Source organism: Heterocephalus glaber, unplaced genomic scaffold, assembly GCF_053883595.1.
Source record: "Heterocephalus glaber isolate CG9 unplaced genomic scaffold, H.glaber_assembly_v1.0 deba00001479, whole genome shotgun sequence".
Lineage (NCBI taxonomy): Eukaryota > Metazoa > Chordata > Mammalia > Rodentia > Bathyergidae > Heterocephalus > Heterocephalus glaber.
The window spans coordinates 7,231,528-7,245,642 of record NW_028258316.1 but is presented as its reverse complement, the minus strand read 5'-3'; positions in this window follow the sequence as shown (position 1 = coordinate 7,245,642).

Genomic DNA, 14,115 nt, shown 5'->3' with positions numbered 1-14,115 from the left:
GAGGCAACTGTATTCCACCTTTCTGTTTAATTATTTTTTTAAGGAGAGGTGGGCACGTTCTACTATTGCTTGGCCTTGAGGATTATAAGGAATGCCTGTAACATGTTTGATATGTCAGAGTTGAAAAAAAGAAGATAATGTCCTTACATTAATAATATATGAGGGACTGTTTTCTGGCTTTATGGTTTGTGGGACTCCCATGGCAGTGAAAGCAGACAGACAATGTTGTTGAACATGTCCTACATTTTCACCTCCGTGACACATGGCATGAATCATATGAGAATAAGTATCTATAGATATATGGACTCTGCAATCATTCAAATGATGAAATAGGACTAACATCTATTTGTCAAATTTCATTTTGTTTAAGCCCCCCAGGGTTACTTCTTTCAGAAGGGACAGGACTCAGGATGTGCTGACAAGTAGGACAAGATAAGACAATTTTTTTAGCTTGTGAATGGGATAATTGAAATTGTTTTGTTAAGGTTTTACTGTGATGCTGATAGGACGGTGATTGTTATGCCAAATCAAAAAGAGTAACAGGACCCTAAAGAATCAGCCTGTTGATTGCCATATGATAAGGGTACCAGTAAAGTAGAATGGGATCTATTATGTCCAATATAAAAGGGAGGAGAGTGACTTTGGATTGCTCACTGCAATCTAAGGAAAAGATTAAACAAGGGTCTAAAGTAGCCTTCAAAGTAGCACTGTCTAACTGCTGGGTAAGAAATACTGCATAGGTTGAATCACAATGGCTTTTACAGGGGTTATCTTAGTAAGCTATATAACATATAAAACAGCAGTTGTTTATGATCTTTGGACTCAGAGTCCAGGAGTTAAAATAATGTGTTGAAAATCCTTGCTCCAGATAGTTAACAAAATGCTGACATAAGGTGGGGCTGTTCATCATTCCCCAAGGCAAGATATTGATACTTGGTCATAAATTCTTCCCTCCCCTGATCAAGTAACAGATAATGGCTTGAGCTCACCTTGCCATTTTTTTCTAAACAAAAACCTGATTGTTTAGTTGGAGAAGTAACAATTGAGCAACACAATCACCTAGTTCAAAAAACACAAATGACCAAAAAGTGAGCTGCAACTTGGATTTCTCCCTCATAATTGAAATCAGTTACTCCAGGCATTATCATTATACATTGTGAATTTAGACTAACATTTTAAAAATAAGTAATCTAACAGTACCCTCAAGGAGTAGTCTCCAGGTCCCCATGGGTATCTTTATAGTCTTTTTTCCCCTTAGATTCTTTTATTGGTACATTTTAAGTATACAGTATGTTTACATTTATCATTGGGTACTTGTACCTTTACATGTTATATCTTGGATCTTATTTTTTTCCCATTTCCTGTTCTCCCTTCAACTCCTCCACCCTTCCTTATTTACAGAGACTTTGTTTCCATTTTTTCCTTTTCTCATAATTTTTCCTTTCCCTTCTTTCCTTTCTCCTTCCCCTCCCACTTCCCCATCTCCTTTGCACCTTTTCTTCCTATTTCCCATTATCAATTATTTGTTTTAATCATTATTTACACTTTCAGTTTCTCACACCAGAGAAACTGTTCAGTATTTACACATGTGTGTCCTATTTATTTCACTTAAGAGTATGTCCTCAGCGTGCATCCATTTAGCTATAAATGTCTCTAGTTTCTCATTCTTTATGGCTGAATAGTACTCCATTTAAAAAAACCCCACATCTTCTTTATCCAGTTTCCAGTTGATGGGCATTTGGGCTGTTTTCAAGCTTTTGCTATTGCAAACTGTGCCGCTATAAACATGGGTGCACATATATCGCTGTGGTATGATTCTTTTAATTCTTTTGGGAAGATACCCAGCAGGGGAATAGCTGGGTCAAATGGGACCTCTAGTCCTAGTTCTCTGAGGTATCTCCATACTGATTTCCACAGTGGTTGCATCAGTCTACACTCCCACCAGCAGTGGAGCAGGGTTGCTCTTTTCCCACACCCCCGCCAGCATTTGTTGTTGGTTGATTTCATGATAACAGCCATTCTTTCTGGGGTGAGGTGGAATCTCAGCATTGTTTTCATTCGCATCTCTCGAATGACCAGTGATATTGAACATTTTTTCATGTATTTATTTGCTATTTCTACTTCTTTGTCTGAGAAATGTCTGTTCATTTCAGATGTCCATTTTTGGATTGGGTCTTTAAACTTGGGAGGGCTGATCTTTTTAAATTCTTTATAGATTCTAGATAGTAGACCTTTGTCTGACGAATAGCAGGTGAAGATTTTTTCCCACATTGTGGGTTGTCTCTTCACACTGCTGGTGGTTTCTCTTGCTGTCCAGGGGGTTTTAATAAGAAGAGATCCCACTTGTTAATTGTTTGTGTTAGTTCACGGGCAACTGAGGTTTTGTTCAAAAAATCGTTTCCTACACCAATGTCTTCAAGAGTTCAACCTAACCTCTGTTCTAGCCAGTTCAGTGTTTCTGTTTTAATATTTAGATCTTTAATCCATTTTGATTTTAATTTACTGCATGGTGAGAGACATAGGTCTAGTTTTAATCTTTGGCAAGTTGAAACCCAATTTTTCTAGCACCATTTATTTTTTATTTTTCTAAGAAAATGTGAATTAGTTATTGTATTTATTTATTTATTTATTATTAAATTCTTTTATTAGTACATTGTAGGTGTACAACACAATTACATTTCTCATTGGTAATTGTACCTTTACATATTGCATCTTGGTTCTTATTTTTTCCCCATTCCTAGCCCTCCCTTCACCCCCTCCACCCTTCGCTATTTACAAAGACTTTATTTCCATTTTTTCCGTTTCTCATTATTTTTCCTTTCCCTTCTTTCCTTTACCCTGCTCCTCCCACTACCCCTATCCCTTTGGACCTTTTCTTCCTATTTTACATTATCGCTTATTCATTCTAATCATTGGTACATTTTAGGTATACAATATAATGACATTCATCATTGGAAATTTGCACCTTTACATAGTCTCTCTTGGTTCTTATTTTTCACCCTTGCCCAGCCCTCCCTTCAACCCCTCCATTCCTCCCTATTTACAAAGATTTTGTTCCTATTTTTCCATTTTCTTATATTAATCCCATTCCCTTCTATCCTTTCCCCTAGCCCTCCCACTTCCTTCCCCTTTGCCCCTTTTCTTCCTATTTCACATTACCTATTATACATTTTAGTCCTTATTTACACTTTCAGTTTCTCACACCAGAGAAACTATTCAGTATTTACACATATGTGTCCTATTTATTTCACTTAAGAGTATTGCTTCAATGTGCATCCACTTAGCTATAAATGTCTCTAATTTCTCATTTTTTATGGCTGAGTAGTACTCCATTTTATTAAAAAACCATATTTTCTTTATCCAGTCTCCAGTTGATGGGCATTTGGGCTGTTTCCAAGTTTTAGCTATTACAAACTGCACTGCTATGAACATGGGTGCACGTATATCACTGTGGCATGATTCTTTTAATTCTTTGGGGAAGATACCCAACAGTGGAATAGCGGGGTCAAATGGGATTTCCAGTCCTAGTTCTTTGAGGTATCTCCATACTGATTTCCACAGTGGTTGCATCAGTCTACACTCCCACCAGCAGTGGAGCAGGGTTCCTCTTTCCCCACAGCCCCTCCAGCATTTGTTATTGGTTGATTTCATGATAGCAGCCATTCTTTCTGGAGTGAAGTGGAATCTCAGCATTGTTTTCATTCGCATCTCTCGAATGACCAGTGATGTTGAACATTTTTTCATGTATTTATTTGCTATTTCTACTTCTTTGCCTGAGAAATGTCTGTTCATTTCAGATGCCCATGTTTGGATTGGGTCTTTAAATTTGGGAGGTCTGATCTTTGCAAGTTCTTTATAGATTCGAGATAGTAGACCTTTGTCTGAGGAAGAGCAGGTGAAGAGTTTTTCCCACATTGTGGGTTGTCTCTTCACACTGCTGGTGGTTTCTCTTGCTGTGCAGAAGCCTTTTAATGAGAAGACATCCCATTTGTTGATTGTTTGTGCTAGTTCATGGGCAACTGAGGTTTTGTTCATAAAATCTTTTCCTACACGGATGTCTTCAAGGGTTCTACCTAACCTCTGTTCCAACTGGTTCAGAGTTTCTATTTTAATATTTAGATCTTTAATCCATTTTGATTTTAGTTTAGTGCATGGTGAGAGATATAGGTCTAGTTTTAATCTTTGGCAAGTTGAAGCCCAATTTTTCCAGCACCATTTATTAAAGAGGCTATCTTTCCTCCAGTGAGGCTGTTTGGCTCCTTTGTCAAAGATGAGATGGCTGAGTGTGTCTGGCGTTGTTTCTGCATCTTCTAATCTGTTCCACTGGTCCTCAAGTCTGTTTCTTTGCCAGTACCATGCTGTTTTTATCACAGTAGCTTTGTAGTAGAGTTGCAGGTTGGGGATTGTGATACCCCCTGCCATGTCTCTGTTACCTAGAACTGCTTTTGCTATTCTGGGTCTCTTCTTGCTCCAAATGAATTTTTGGATTGTTTTCTTGAGGTCCATGAAGTATGCTGCTGGGATCTCAATTGGAATTGCACTAAATCTATATAGCAGTTTTGGAAGTATGGCCATTTTCACTATATTAATCCTTCCTACCCAGGAGCAGGGGATGTCTGTCCATTTTCTGATATCATCTTCAATCTCTTTTCAGAGTGCCATAGTTTTCAGAGAAGAGGTCTTTGATTTCTTTCATTAGGATAATTCCTAGGTATTTCAGTTTTTTGGATGCTATTGTGAAAGGAATTACTTGCCCTATTTCTCTGTCAGTGAGTCTTTCATTGGTGTAGAGGAAAGCTATTGATTTTTGTGTGTTGACCTTGTAACCAGCTACTTGACTGAATTTGATTATTAAGTCTAGAAGACTTTTGGTGGAGTCCTTGGGGTCTTATATGTAGAGTATCATGTCATCTGCAAAGAATGACAATTTGACTTCTTCATTATCTATCTTTATTCCTTTTATTTCTTTCTCTTGTCTAATTGCCGTGGCTAATGTTTCCAGAACTATATTGAACAAGAGTGGTGATAGTGGACATCCTTGTCTTGTTCCTGATTTTAGTGTGAAGGATTTCAGTTTTTGACCATTTAGTATGATATTGGCTGTTGGTTTTTCATAGATGGCTTCTATCAGCTTGAGATAGAGACCATCTATTCTGATTTTTTGTAGGGTTTTTATCATAAATGCATGTTGGATTTTGTCAAATGCTTTTTCTGTGTCTATGGAGATAATCATATGGTTTTTGTCCTTGGCTCTATTGATATAGTGTATTACATTAATTGATCTTCGTATATTGAACCATCCCTGCATCCTTGGGATGAATCCCACTTGACCAGGGTGTATGATCTTCTTGATGATCTTCTGCATTCTGTTTGCCAGTATCTTATTAAGGATTTTTGCATCTATGTTCATTAGTGAGATTGGCCTATAGTTCTCTTTTTCGGTTGAGTCTTTCTCTGCTTTGGGGATCAAGGTGATGCTTGCTTCCAGGAATGAATTGTTTCCTGAAATGAATTCAGGAGTATTGCTTCCCTTTCAATTTCCCTTTCAATTTCACTGAAGAGTTTAAACAGTAGTGGCAGTAGTTCCTCTGTCAATATCTTGTAGAATTCAGGGGTGAAGCCCGCAGGATCTGGGCTCTTCTTGGTTGGTAAATTTTTAATTACGTTTTCAATTTCATTGATTGATATTGGGTTGTTTAGAATTTTTAGGTCCTCTTTATTCAACTTTGGTAATTTATATGTATCTAGGAATCTGTCCATTTCTTCTGTGTTTTCCATCTTATTTTCATATAGGTTCTCAAAGTAGGTATTGATGATCCTTTGGATTTCTCCTGGGTCTGTTGTCATTTCACCCTTTTCATTCCTAATTGCAGGGATTTGGGCCTTTTCTTTCCTTTTTCTGATAAGGTTGCCTAAGGGCTTGCCAATTTTGTTGATTCTTTCAAAGAGCCAACTCTTGGCTTCATTAATTTTTTGTATCATTCCCTTAGTCTCCATTGCATTGATTTCTGCTCTGATCTTTATAATTTCCTCCCTTGTATGAGCTTTGGGGTTGTCCTGCTCTTCTTTTTCTAGAAGCTTGAGGTTCAGCATCAGGTTGTTTAATTGGGCTTGTTCTGTTTTCCTAATATGTGTATTCACTGTTATGAATTTCCCTTGTAACATTGCTTTCATTGTGTCCCATAGATTCCACTATGCTGTATTGTCATTGTCATTTAATTGAAAGAACTGTATGATTTCTTCTTTAATTTCCTCTGTGACTCATTGGTTACTCAGAAGTGTGTTGTTCAATTTCCACATTTGTGGAATTTTTCCAGCTTCTTTTGCTATGGATCTCCAATTTCATCACACTATGGTCTGATATTATACAGGGGATAACTTCAATTCCTTTGCACTTACTTAAAACATGTTCTATGTGTGAGTATGTGGTCTATTTTGGAAAATGACTCATGTGCAGCTGAGGAGAATGTGTATTCTGATTTTTTGGGGTGGAAGACTCTGTAAACATCTGTTAAGTTCATTTGTTCAAGAGTTCAATTGAATTGTAACATTTCATTACTTATTTTTTGTCTAGTTCATCTATCTATTTGTGACAGTGGGGTATTGAGTTCCTCCACTACTATTGTATTAGTGCTTATACGGTTTTTCATGTCCGTTAGTATTTGTTTTACATAGTTGGGTGCACCAGTGTTTGGTGTATAGATATTTATGACTGTCATCTTTTTCTCTTGGATTGCTCCCTTTACAAAGATATAGTTTCCTTCTTTGTCTCTCTTCATCAGTGTTGGTTTGAAATCCACTTGGTCTGCAAAGAGGATAGGTACTCCTGCTTTTTTTTTGGTTCCCATCACACAGAGTATTTTTTCCACCCTTTAACTTTCAATCTATGAGTTTCTTTTTGAATTAAGTGTGTTTCTTGTATGCAGCATACTGTTGGATCTTGCTTTTTGATCCATTCTGCCAGTTTATTTCTTTTGATTTGTGAGTTGAGACCATTAACATTGATAGTTATAACTGATACTTATTGACATCATTGTCATGATTTTTTCTTTTTGCTGGATTCTCTCCTTTTGCTTTTAATTTCTTGTCGTGCCATATGGATTCATTCTGCTGCACTTCCTGGGGTTGTGATTCTCATTGTCTTTTCCTAGGATTTTGTCTAAAAGTTTTTGGAGTGCTGTTTTGGTATTCATGAAGTTCCTAAGGTGCTCTTTGTCATGAAAGTATCTTATTTCTCCCTCAATTTTGAAAGATAGTTTTGCAGGGTCTATCAATGCAGGTTGGGCCTGTTTTCCTTTTGGGCTTGAAATGTCACTCCAAGCTCTTCTTGCCTTGAGTGTTTGTGTTGAGAAGTCTGCTTTCAATCTGATGGGATTTCTTTTGTATGTGATTTGTTTCTTTTCTCTAACTGCTTATAGAATTTTGTTCTGTTGGGTTTCTGGAATCCTAACTATTATATTCCTATGTGTATATTTGTTTTGATCAAGGCTAGTTGGAGTCCTATATGCCTCACTTGTTTGTAGGTCAAGTTCTTTTCCCCTGCTTGGAAAGTTTTCCGCCATCACTTCTGTGAACAGTTTTTTAATGTCATCTACACTGTCTCCTGTTTCTTTATTGACTCCAATCAGTCTTATATTATTCTTCTTTGCATTGTCTAGAAGCTGCTGGATCGATTTCTCATGGTCCCTTACAATTTTAAAGCAATTTTTCTTTTCCTGGTCACTAATTGCAATCTTATCTTCTATATGTGAATTTCTGTCTTGACATTGGCTCATTCTGCTGCATAGACTTTCAATGGAGTTTTCAATCTCCTGGAAATCTGTTTGCATCTGTTTTATGGATTCAATTTGTTTCTTATGTTGAGATTTCATCATGTTCCTCAGCTCTTCTACTTTTTTATCTGTGTCTTCTCTAGATTTATTAATCATGTCTTGCACTATGGGCACAATCTCTGCTGTTATGTGATAAATTATTTCTGATTTCATTTTTCCCAGATCCTCTTTTCCTGCCAGTTCAGGGAGTCCAGGTGATTGAGTATCATAATGTTCCATCTCAATTCCCTTTTGTGTTGCTGTAGGTGATCTGGAAGTCTTATTCTGATTTTGTTTATGTGTCTCCTCATTTCCATGGGTGTGGGGGGGGGATGCTGCTGGCACCTGTGTGGCTCACCTCCTCTGGGCTTTGATCTTTGGCACTTTGACCTGGAGGCCTCCTCCATGCTGGGAACTATGGCAAGCCTACCTGGAAGTCTCCTCTGGGCTGGGAGATGTGGCATGCTGACCCAGAAGCCTCCTCCACTGTGGGAGATGTGGCACGCCTACCCAGAAGCCTCCTCCACACTCAAGCCATGGCATGCCTACCCGGAATCCTCCTCTGGGCTGGGAGCTGTGGCATGCTGACCCTGAAGCCTCCTCTGTGCTAGAAGCTGTGGCACACTCACCTGGAAGCCTTCTCCATGCTGGGAGCCATGGCATGCCTAACCAGGAGCCTCCTCTGTGCTGGGAGCTGTGGCATGCCAACCCAGAGGCCTCCTCTGTGTTGGGCGCTGTGACAAGCCAACCTGGAAGCCTCCTCTGGGCTGGGAGCAACGGCACCTTGCTCAAGTTTTTTGTAGCCTTGATGGACACTAAAGCCTGTTTGCAGTCCTGATTAGCATTATCATAAGGGAGTTGAAGAACAAGAATGTCTGCTGCCTATGCATGAGAGATCTGTTTATGGACTGCTTCTTGTAACCTAGCAATAAATTGTGTGTATGGTTCTATAGAACCCTGCAGCATATGCAAGGACTGAACAGGTGTCCTGTCTTCAGGGACAGTGGTCCATGCCCTTTTCATCAGCAAGCTTATTTGTTCATAAAATTCATTGGAGTAGGTTAACTGTTGCCCTAGATCTACAAAAACTCCTGTCCCTAACAGCATTTCTTCAGTAATATCAGCTCTGTTTCCCTGCCTATTTCTGGCAGCCTGTTCAGCTGCAAGTTCTCATAATTGAACATTAAAATAAAGATATTGGCTAGGTAACAAACAGGAATGAGCAAGATGTCTAATATCCTGTGGAATGAAGTGCATGGAGTCCAAAATTCACAAAGTAAAAGATCCCTGAACTCCATTATTCATAACACTCTGCTTTAATTATTTAAGAAGTTTGTATTCAGTTGTCTGGTGTTTGCACATTACTCGATCTGGGTTATCGGATTAGGCCTAGCCATAATTGGGAACATGGCCCAGTAATATCTCTCATCATGGTAGCCTTCCATATAAACTGTTAATATTTAGATAAGCAAAGGGCCACATGTTTTTTGCTTAGGAAGTCAGGTGGTGCAGGCCAGTGAGTTTCCCTGTTTACCTGTTCAGCCTTGGAGTCTTCCTTTGGTAGAGCGGGAGCTGTGGCCTATTTACTTTTGCCCTTAGATGTTTCCTCTTTCTCTGAAATATGAGCAAAAGCATGTGGTGTCTGTCGTGTGCCACAGGTCCAAAACAGATCTAACCAGACTCTACACTGAAGAGGTCTCTGGAGAGATTGTTTTCCCTTGGGTATGAGTCCTTGTTCACTCATCTTACACTAAATATCAATATCCAAAATTCTCACTGGCAGAAACCATGGATGATGCTTGATAATTTCTTGTAACATTTTTGCTAATATATGGGAACTAACTTGAGCTCCAGCTTGTTTCAGTAACATGCACAATAGATGCACATATCTCTGTTCTTCCACTGACAAATTTTGCCCCATTATCCCAGCTGGCTAGAAAACAATTCGTGGCACCAAGTGTTTACCTGTTGTTTCTGAGTTTGTCCTGTGGAGTTCCTCATCACTTCATTTCCTCGGCCCTACTTGAGTGAATCTCCCCTCTTGGGCCTCAGTTTAAGTCCTTGTTCCGGATGCCAGTTACTGAGTGCTGATCAGACCCTCAGTTACCTGCTCAGGTGGGTATGGCAAGGGATAAAGAAAGACAAAGACAAGTTTGTGGGTACAGGGAGACTGCGAGGCCAGTGCCTCAGATTGGGAAAAAGACAAGACCTCTTCACCCGGCCCATTTATTAGCCAGTGAGAAGTGCAGGGGAAGGGGTAGTGTACTCTTCTGGAACAGAGACTGCAGTAAGAACAAGGTAGTAGAATGAGGAACAAATTTAGCATCACAAAAGAAGTTAAGATCCTTCCCCATATCTGGATACTTGTTTTATTTGTGCTGTCCTCAGCAGATGTTATCTTGCCTCAAGAGCACTGGGGTTATGAGTTTATATCCCATTCAGCCAGGAAGCCTGAAGTCTTCTGCAAAGACTTCCCTATTTCTGAAGCAAGTCAATGTCTGCCTCATGACTGCAGGGCCTGTAGGTTGGCCTCCAACAATTCATACGTATCATGGCTGGTCCCCAACAAAGAGGGTATTGGGGTACCTTGGGATGAGTGGAGGAATCTTTGAGGTTGATGCATAAAGCAGGGTGGTGAGTCACATCAGAAGGGAAATCTGTGTCCCTAAATTCAGGGAGAATTGGGAGAGTGGGTGCAGGAGTGAAGGTGAGCCATCAGGGGAGGGAGTAGGAGGAAAAGGGTAGAGTGTGTGGAAAGGGAGGGAGGATTTTGGAAGATGATGACCATTGCCCTCCCTGAGTTTGAGAATGAGGTCTCATTGGAGGAAGAGGACAAGACTTTGGGAAATCACCAGGAATGAATGAGAGAACATATGTTGTTCTGTGAAGCAATTTAAAGGTGCTGTCATGTAGGGATGAAAAGACTGGCTGTCAACTTCCACAACTGATTGTCTTAGTTACTTTTCTCATTACTAAGCCATAATACCTGACACCCATAAGTTAAGGGAGGAAGGGTTTACTTCAGTTGACAGTTTGTAGAGGTTTCAGTCCATAGTCAGCTGTCTGAAAGGCAGGGCAGCATGACAGAGGGGCATCACAGAGCAGAAATAGTCCATGGGAGGGCAGGAAGAAAGCAGCAGCAGCAGCACCATTGAGCTTCTGTTTCTCTTTTTATTCCATTCAGGCTACAAGCATATTGGGTGGTGCTGCTCACACTCAGGGTGGGCCTTCCTGTTATCCACAGAGAATTATATTAAATCAACCAGTGAACTAATCTAATCATCACACATCCTTAATCCATACTCACATACCCTAAAGCTAGTTAGTGGCTATTGGCCACTCCCAAAAGCCCCACCTGAGGTTTTGGGGAACATTTTAGATATGAATCATAGCCCCAATAATAATGATTTAACCATAGGTCTTGAGAATGTTGACAAAGAGGAATAACTGGCCCCCATAATGAGGAGAAATGAAATTGACTTAGCTTTGACCAGAGGAGTTATCCTGAGCTTTTGTGTAGTGATGGGCTGAGGACTTCCTTACTTTGGCTAGAAGAACATGTCTCATTATGTTAGCAAGGCAGGAGTGGATGGTCTCATTTCTGTTTTGCAATGCAGACAGTCCTTCCAGTGGTCCTCTAAACCATATAGGGACAGAGTTTTGGGAGGGGACCACGGATTTGGGCATCACTTTGCCCAGTATCCCTTTTTGCTACATCAAAAGCAAGGCCCAGGGGATTCAGGCTGCTCTTTGGGTAATTGCCCTGGCTGGAGTGCTACTGCAAGGAGCTGAAAGGTAGAGTTATCGGAGCCCTCTCTGGAGCTTCTCTGTCAAGTTCTTGGTTTTAGTAGACCTTGAACGCAGTGATCATGAGGTCAGCCAACAGGGTTTGAGGGCCATCCTCAAACTTTTTGAATTTTGTCCTGATGTCAGGGACTGGGTGGGAAATGAAATAAGTCTTGAGAAAAATTTGTCACTTGGATGAGGAGGGATTTAAGCAGGCCTGGGTCTTTATAGCATGTATGAGCTGGGCCATAAATTGGGTGGAGCTCCTCTGGGAGTCTTGATAATTTCCCAGAGTTTGTCAAAGATGATGGACTTAATGGAGTCCCTGTCTGGACTTGTGAGAATGTATTAAATAAAGTCCTGGTGGCATCCTCAGTCCCTGTAATTAGGTTCATGTTGTCAACTGGAGTCCTGTCTGGGGATAGCATTTGTTCTCTGGGTTCCTATGGTCATCTCACGCATGGGCCTCATTGGCTGCATGTGACGTTATTGTCCAAACTCATTGTCTCTCATTGGGGAGGACAGCGGTGATAAGAATGGTATGAATATCATGCCAGCTAAGGTCAAAGGAGTGAATGGGATGAGTGAATTCTTCAATGCATTGTAATGTGAGGCATCTGAAGAGAAGGAACTGAGGTGAGGTTCCAGTTGGGGCAGTTTGGCAAGAGAATGGGATGTGGCTGTGGGGTCATTAGTGCTAGCAACATCTAGCAAAGGGTAGAGGGGTTGTGGATTGAGGGACTCAGTAGACTCAGTAGGGAAGGTCTGTCAGGAGGAAGGCTAGATCACAGGTGGTGAGTGAGGGGCAAGGGGTGTGGATGGGGAGGTACCTTTGTGGGATCAGAGTTTTCATGTGAGGAAGCATCTGGGGCTGAAGGCTGGCATGGAGTGGGGGGGGGCATAAGCCATCCTCTGCTGTGAGGTAGAGCAGAATGAACAGAGGGAGGGACGAAAGTGGAGGGCAAAATAGGCACGACCATAAGGAACCTCTTCCCATTTGCTGAACGCTGCAGAAAGTGGTTAAGGTCAGGGAGTATCTGAAAACTGAATGAACCATTCTGTGGCTAAAGAGAGCCATTATCTATCTTGGAAAGCGGCCAGGCCTCATGACAGGGAAAGATGAGGTGTTTGGGTTTGTAGTGGGACTGGAGGAACTGAAGAGGAGGCAGCCCAAAGGAGACTCGGAGGGCAAGAGACAGTAACTCCCATAAGGGGAAGAGGGCTAGGAGTATCCAAAGAAAGGCAGACAGAATCCTTAGGGGTTCAGGATTTGGTCTCTTAAATGTGAGGTGATTGGAGTGACCCACACCCAGGTCAGTCCACTCACCCAGGCTAGACCCAAAGGTCAGGCTTAATTAGGCCTTGGATGACTGACCAGGAGGATGGACACCACTAACTCTTTGTAGGAGGACTCAGCAGCAGACAGAGTGAGGGCAAAGGCAATGGGAAGAGGGTCTAGATGGCTGGCTGATGGCGAGGCACTCTGGTTTCAGGATGCCCAGAAAAGAGAGGGCAAGATGGGGGAGCTGCTGATGAGGTTGGGGGAGCCTGAAAACCATTACATCCCAGGTTTCAGTACTGAATGTTTCAGTACTGAATGTTAGGGTAAAACGGTGACAGAAGTCCAGAAACACAGGCAAGGTTTTTGAGTTTTCCGAGTGGGACTTTTCAGAGATATCTCAGAGAAAAGCCTGAATTTGGTTTATTGTGCAGGGTTTTAATGGACCCATGCAAGTAAGGAAGGAAAGAAGGGGTTTTCTGAGGCAAAACAGGTGGCAGGGTTCTGGGAGGGAGTTGAGTTCTGGGAACAGCCTGAGGCGAGGTCGGCAGGAGGTAATGTTGTCTGAGTGCAGCAGAGCAGCGAACTTTGTCCCTCGACTGGGCATCAGCAGGATGGCGGTGGGTTAAGGTGCAGTTGTTTTTCTCACAACTGAGGCTGTTATTTTCAGAACTGACCATGGGCTGAGGCTAGAGCTGACAGGCTCGCCCCCCTCACCCTGCTCTCCCAGCATCCATCGCTGCCCTAGTTCCCGGTCCTATGAGGACATCCCTAGAAAAACAAAAGTATTTTCAGCAGACCACTTGGGTCACCTTCTTCTGCAAAGCCTTCTGTGCTCACCTCCCCTGGCATGCCTAGGTCTCCACTGGGGGCCAGCATTGTGGGATCCATTGTCACAGGGGCAGGTCTAAGATAAATTGGGCAACCACGTGTCAAAGCCAACACAGGGCTGAAAATGGAAGTAGCAGATGGAATCCCAGACCAGCAAGGTGGAAATCAAAGACAGCATATTCCCCCACCTCCCCTGGACCTGTGCTGGCTTCAGGATGCGCCCTCAGGTGGTCTGGATGTCACCATATTGGGGGCAGCATCTTTCTAGGTCAGCATTGACACAGTGTCCACCCACTGGACAACCAGGATTGTGAGCAATGGGTCTGTCGGGAGCTAACAGAGGCCCATAGGGGGCTGACCCCTGCCCACCCTCTGCCTGGAATAGGCCTCTGTTGCTGCCACACCCAT